The sequence below is a fragment of the Galeopterus variegatus genome, unplaced genomic scaffold (genome assembly GCF_000696425.1).
Source record: "Galeopterus variegatus unplaced genomic scaffold, G_variegatus-3.0.2 Scaffold6866, whole genome shotgun sequence".
Taxonomy (NCBI): Eukaryota; Metazoa; Chordata; class Mammalia; order Dermoptera; family Cynocephalidae; genus Galeopterus; species Galeopterus variegatus.
Genome location: NW_007732977.1, coordinates 50455 through 57366, shown reverse-complemented (window position 1 = coordinate 57366; position 6912 = coordinate 50455). Strand labels below are relative to the sequence as shown.

The following is a 6912-nucleotide window of genomic DNA, read 5'->3' as shown; positions in this document are numbered from 1 at the left end:
GCATGCAATTGCTAGAAAGAGCAATTTATAAGCTACAGACCTTTAGGAACACAAGTTCTCACCCTTGCTCCTTTCCCCCTTGCTAGTGACAAATCAGGCTGTTGCCCACCTGTTCCTTGATCTGTTTCTGGACCCACCTGTTCCTTGATCTGTTTCTGGACCAGGTACTGTGTGTCACTAGCTCAGGTGTACACGTGTTTGCTTAAGGTTAATGCACGGTGGTAACCTAGTGCCTACCAGAAGAGTTCAAACACCTTCACCCACCATTCGGTGCCCTCGGTGATCTGATCCCCGTCCCTTCCTGTGCCTGTTAGACTGTTTTTTCCACTGCTCCCTGACATTTCTTCCCTACTGCCTTTGATGAAACCCATCTCTGCTCTGTTCAAACATCTGCCATTCAGAAGAATGTAGGACATTATCTCAAAAATTCCCACCAACCCTGTGGTTTTCTGATTTTGTCCACCAAAAACAGGTATAATATGAAATACAGGACATCGTGTCATTATAAGAACTTGAAGGCAGCATTGATGTAGATGTTATTACACGAAAACGTATATGGAAATCAGGAGAAATATATGTTCAAAACATAATTAGAAGCAAGAATTTGAACACAAAATTAGATTTAGCTCTTAAGTAGATTTTTCTCAAAATGTGGTTTATTGACGACCTTAGTCAGACTCTCCTGGAAAGACTGTTGAAAGGAAGCAGTCAGGCTGCACCCAAACCTTCTGAATAAAAACCTATGGGAGGGGTATGGAGGACATCTTATTTTTTTGAGATTAATTTGAGAATCAGTGTCCTACTTATCTCAAGCAGTCAGGCTGCACCCAAACCTTCTGAATAAAAACCTATGGGAGGGGTATGGAGGACATTTTATTTTTTTGAGATTAATTTGAGAATCAGTGCCCTACTTATCTTTTAAAATCTCTCAATAATATACCTGACAAAAGAAAAATGTCTATATATGACATAAGATGGTTGGTTATATTTCTTTCAAAATTCACATTCTAATTTCTTGAATTTTTCATTAGCTGGAAAAACAAAGTTCCATATCCACCAATGACTGCAAGTGATTCTAATTTTTTTTACTAATTTATTTTGCTTAAGTAGTGTATCAATTCAGTAAACAGTTTCTCTGCCCTCTCAAAAAGAAACATTAACATATGAAGGGCTTATTCCAGGCCTTTCTTTTCTAATCTCATTCCATCCACCCTGTCCATTTCTTCCAACTGTTAAAGAAAACTTACCTTGTGGAGCAATTTATAAACCAACCTTTCAAGGACAAAACAGATTGGGAAAAGAACTAGAGTCAATTCACCAGAATAATGAAGCATGAACCCATGGGCATAAAGGCCTCTCTACAGTTCTTCTCAGTTGTTGAAACGCACATTTCTATTGTTAAAAGATACAGCTCCAGTGACAAGACAAATAAAATCACAGGGGCCTTAGATGAATTGAATTTAACCATCATCACCAGAACTGGTTGTAGTTTTTTTTCCTGCTTTTAATTAAAGGTGCACAGTTGATTATTTACCCAGCCATTCGAGTTTGAAATGTAGCAGTCTGAAAAGAAACCCACCCTAGAGCTTCTCTTTTAACACAAGCAGATGCAAAGCACGCAGGCAGTGTTCACAGGGAGCCAGAAAGGGTTAAAAATAAGTTATCACGTGTTTCCACATCAACCCAGGGAATCGTCAACACAAACAATTAAAATGAATTATTCGTGATGGGCCCTTTAACTGTTATCTCTTGTATGAGCTTTTGCTTAATGTTTGGTTCAGTCACTGTGATGCCATGGAAACATAACAAGACCGTAAAAAAGAAAACGCCAAACTCACCAAACCTCAAATTCTGTCATCTTTCATCCAGTTAAATCTCATAAAATTTAAAAACAGTTTCTTTAAAAGAAATTGACCTTTAGTTAAATAACTTTATCCAAGACCAAGAAAAATTTGCATCTACTTAGGAAAAAAATACTAGTTACAGATTTCTGAATGTTATTTGGGAGAACAAAGAATTATAGGGATTGCTGTAATAATGTCAAAATATTGAAATCAGGGATGGCAGATTCCATCCTAAAGACACTCTGGACGAATTAAGATTTTTTTATTCTTCACTGTCACAGCAGTCTTCCCACCTATAATTAAAATCGGGCCTCTTACAATTAGACGTAATTACTTCAACAAGTCAAAGTACAGCAAAATTTTACTTTGCCATTACCCTATAAAATATTCTGAATATGCTGAAAAAAAAAATCATCACTCCATCCAAGCTTATGAATGGGGGATATATGAGAGTCTGGGAGAGTGATGCGTGGAGAGCAGTGGATGGCATAGAATCCTGACATCTGCCCCAGAATCTGATATACTATATTAGGGAGGCATATCCCCTCTGCCTCCAACAAAGAGTCATTGAATATAAGGAGAGATGTAGGTATTGTAAATGTCAATTGTGTTAGGCAAAAAATTAATTAATTGAAGAACCCATTTTTTAACTGTATGTAAAAACACAAATGGGAACACTTCTTAGGAACTTAATAAAAAAACAATATTTACAAAATGCCAAAGCATCAAGAAAAAGATAGCAAAAATGTGTAATAATCTGGGTACTATATTGGAAGTGGCAAATCTACCCTGGAGATGATTGGAGTCCTAAAGCTCCATGAGGCACACTTTTCTTGCTCCAGTTAATATCCCCAGCACCTGGCATGGCACACAGTAGAGAAGACAGGGATATATACAAGATAGAAAAGCAGGCATTGGAGTCAGATTGTCTGGGTTTGATTCTCGGCTCTATCACTTACCAGCCTATGATGCTGAGCAATTCACCTAGCCTCTCTGTACGTCAATTTTTTAATCTGCAAAATGATTCCTATTGTATAAGGTTGTTTTTATGATTTAACAATAAGAATAACAAACACAACACTTAACTTTGTGCCAGACACTGTTCTAACCACTTTTCATTTACGCCTCATTTAATCCTCCCCCAAGTCTTACGAGATAAAAACTAATATCCCAAATGAATGATGAGGAAATTGAGGCTCAGAAAATTAGTAACTTACCCAAGGACAAACAAATAGTAAGTAGCAAAAAAGAATTCATGTTCCTGGGGCTGGCCAGTTAGCTCAGTTGGTTAAGAGGACAGTGTTACAACTTAAGATCAAGGATTCGTATCCCCATACCGGCAAGACAACAACAACAACAATAAATTCATATTCCTAATCACTCCATGATCCTTGAGATAACATGTATTAAGGCATTAACACAGTGCCTTGCATATAGCACATGTTTAATAACTAACATTTAATAATAAATATCTGTCAAATGTTTGCAAGACTCTAAGGTTACACTAGGGCTCGGAGGGATGGAAATAATCCTGTGATCAACTGGAGATGCTGCTGTGGATGTGGAATGTGTTGGAGATCAGGTTTGCAATCCAATTTCCATATAAAAGTATTCTGATGTCTGACTGCCTAAAGTTTTTCCTTCTCCATCTCAGTGTCCCTGGGATCTGATATCAGGCTGTCATCATATGACACCAAATTATGGCCTCTACTCTCTCTTTCTACTAATCCACTCACCACCCTGTTGTCAAAGTGCTCTTCTGAAAAGATGTTTTCATTACCTCCTTTCAAGGAACCTACGATTGACTACCACATCAAATCAAAATTCCACCCCTCGCTTTCAGGGGCCTTAATAAGACATGGAGGGAACTTACCTTTAACTCATTCAAGTGCTCAAGCGCCTACTTACCAAATCAATACTTGGTATGAACAGCCATGTTTCATAGAGAATAGCAGCGTTTGTGTTACTTCAGAATGATGATAAGCGATTTTTTATTTTACATATTTATTTTTGGACAAAGTCCAACAGAAAAAAATCTGAGGATTTCATTTTATTTTTATTCAGAATGAAACAAGCTAGATCAGAGGACATAAAGGGAAGAATACATAAGAGAAAATCTGCATTACTATTACACACTGAGATGTTAATATCCAGCTAAATTATAGATAGCTTTCTAGTCTTTCATCCTCAAATCAGAATCAAAAGAAGAACCTCAATGATTGGAGATGGAAAGTCAACACTAAAACAAAAAAAGAAGGCATAACACCCTTAATATTCAAGACCAAACAATGCACCCATTTCCAAAAGAGTACACTGAAAGACTAACCAGAACAAATCAAAACATAGGAATTACTGGTGCTCATATCACGAGGCTGCTTTTAATAAACACAAGTTAGTAAGTAACTACCAGTCTGAACGAATATCTCTAATCCAACCTCACTAATGGACCTAAATAAATAAATAAATAAATTTAACTTAAAATTTAGAAATAAATCAAACAATATGTGCTTTGAAGACTTAGCTACTTGCCAATTGTTTAATTGGCCTCTCTGCTTGACATGAAGAGATGCAGGATTATACTAGAAGTTCATTTTATTTGCTTAGAAATGCAAATAATTTCTGACAAAAGCCACATCCAGATTATTCCTGAATTGAACATTCTGATGTCAACTCAGGACTTCTGAATGTACACTCACACATCCAACTGGACAGTTCACATGTTCAGATGGCTGGAATAAGCGAGTCAACAGGTACCAATACAATGTTTTTGTCTGCTTTTGTTTTTTGTTTTAGAGGGATTGTTACTGTTCCTTCAGTTGAGGGAAGTGGATGTTCATAATTAAATATATCAAATGGGCTTCAATTTGATGAAATGTTTGGTGATCCATATAAAGTTACACCTAAAAAAAAACCAATACCAGAAGAGGCAATGTAGTTAGGTTAGAAAGCTAAAGACATTCTAGAATTTGTAATTCATTTAACAAATATTTATTGAACAGCTGCAACCCATCAGCCCTAAGGGATGGAAATCTGGCACTAATATTTTCAGGGATAACTATGAAACCATAGTTTCAGTTGAAGCCACCTACAAGTCTTACACAGGGTCAAGATAAAATACTAGTATGAGAATCACAAATCCAGTGGATCAATGAAATTGTCTCTAATTGATAAATGCATCTGCCAGGAAGGCATTTGGCACTTTCTGGGCAGCATCTACATTATTTCCTTTCACATTTCTTTTACCCCTCATATTTTTGAGCAAGAATTATCAGGCTTTTCATCTCTGTAAAATGCAATCTCATTTCCTGTATTACAGCTGTAACTAGGCCTGGGAAGGGTCCTTAAAAGAGGCAAATGGTCAACCTGAGTTAATTAAATCCTATGTGCTGAAAGAGGTAACTATTATTAACAATTCTTTATTTGTATCAGTATGTCTCCCGAACCAAGCCCAGAGATTCCAGAAGCAATCTCTTTTATGACACCGTTGTACCTCGGGTCTTCTCTATTGCCTCCAAACCTCCCATGGGCAATAAGAATCCTATGAAACATGGCAAAAGTGGACAAGAAACTGGCCTTGAAGACTGAGATAGGGTAAGGGACTTCAGATTCTCTGCCTTATAATTTACAAGGTGCTTACTTAACATAAGAGTAAGAACCATCTGATACATAAATTGCAGCCAAAGTGTATTGAAAAGCAGATTTCCAAGTGGTATACTCGAACAGAAAACAAGCAGCCAATTCATTTTCCAGGTAGATTCCAGTAACATTTCATGCCTTTGAATGAAGAAGTTCTAATGCAGTGAATGGCAAACAAGACCCTACTGCTCAAAGACATTAACTTTAGCAAAGATAAACACATATTTACAGTGTGGCTACAAAATGCCCACTATAATCCAGTTGCAGAGTATATTTTAGAAATTCAATTTAGCATCTATCCTGAAAACACACACACACACACACACACACACACAAGGCTTAACCTCTGTGTAGAACAACCTTGAACAATTACCCTCAAAAAAAAGAAAAAACAGGAAATCAAACATTTAGGTGTAATTCATCTGCTGAACCAAATTTGCATTACTGACCTTGACAGGGCCTGGAATCATGAGACCATAAATCAGCGTTCTGGGGATATCCGCTGTATTTTTGGAAACACTTTAAAACCTAGGACTTCCTTGCATTCTCAGCAATTAGAAGGATGTTTGGAAAGCGGTGTGTTCACTGGGACTTAGTGTTAAAGATGTCTGTTTTACTTACTACGAAACACTGATTTCCAGAAAACAAGCCACCCCAACCTCACCCCCCAACACTCGAGATTTTTTCAATCCTCTAGATCAGGTTCCTGAATTATTTATTTCTCATGAAATTTTCTTTTAAATTTCAGTAATTATAGCACGTAGGCTCTTGGCTGTCAGTAGTGTAGGTTGTTGCAAAGAAAGTTCTGGAAAATTATGTTTTGGTGACATTCCATTTCTTTGTGTATCTCACTGAGGCTTTCAATGAAGGGTTAAATTATTCAGGTGAAGAAAAATATCTCAAGAGTTCCTCACAAACGGCATAGAGGTAACATCATCTGGAAAGTCGGGTCACACCGCCCCGCGGGGGTAAAGTTCTATTTTCCCAACTCTCCCTCGTGCACACCAGGCACCGCCAAAGCCAGTGCGGCGGTCTCCCTGAATGTCGACATCATCTCCAAGGCTGCATCCCAAGTCTGAGCCAGAAACACGCGCGACCCACGTACAGGTCACGGCCAGAGTCCCGCCCCGCCACCAGGAGTCACAGCTTCCTGCCTCCCGCATCAAGGTGAAACTAACCCCCAGGGACAGGTTGAGGGGTGCGCCGAGGCGGCGCCGGCGGAGGCGGCGGGGCGCAGGCAGGACAGGCAGGACTGGCAGGAAGGAAGCGACCGGCGGGCCAAGCGCACTTTCTTCCCCCACAGCAAGCCCGGGACCGGACGCCACCAGCAGAAGAGGGGCCGGCGCGCGCCGGGCCGCCGGGCACACTCCCCGGGCACGCGCACCCGGCGTGCACGCTCGCCTGGGCCGGTGCGCGCTTACACTAGCGCGCA

The 6912-nt window shown here is 39.3% G+C and overlaps 1 pseudogene; it reads right to left on the bottom strand.

Moving 5' to 3' along the window:
- Positions 1 to 233: 233 nt before the first annotated feature.
- LOC103606827 overlaps positions 234 to 6912 on the bottom strand; it is a 13470-nt pseudogene continuing 6791 nt past the window's right edge.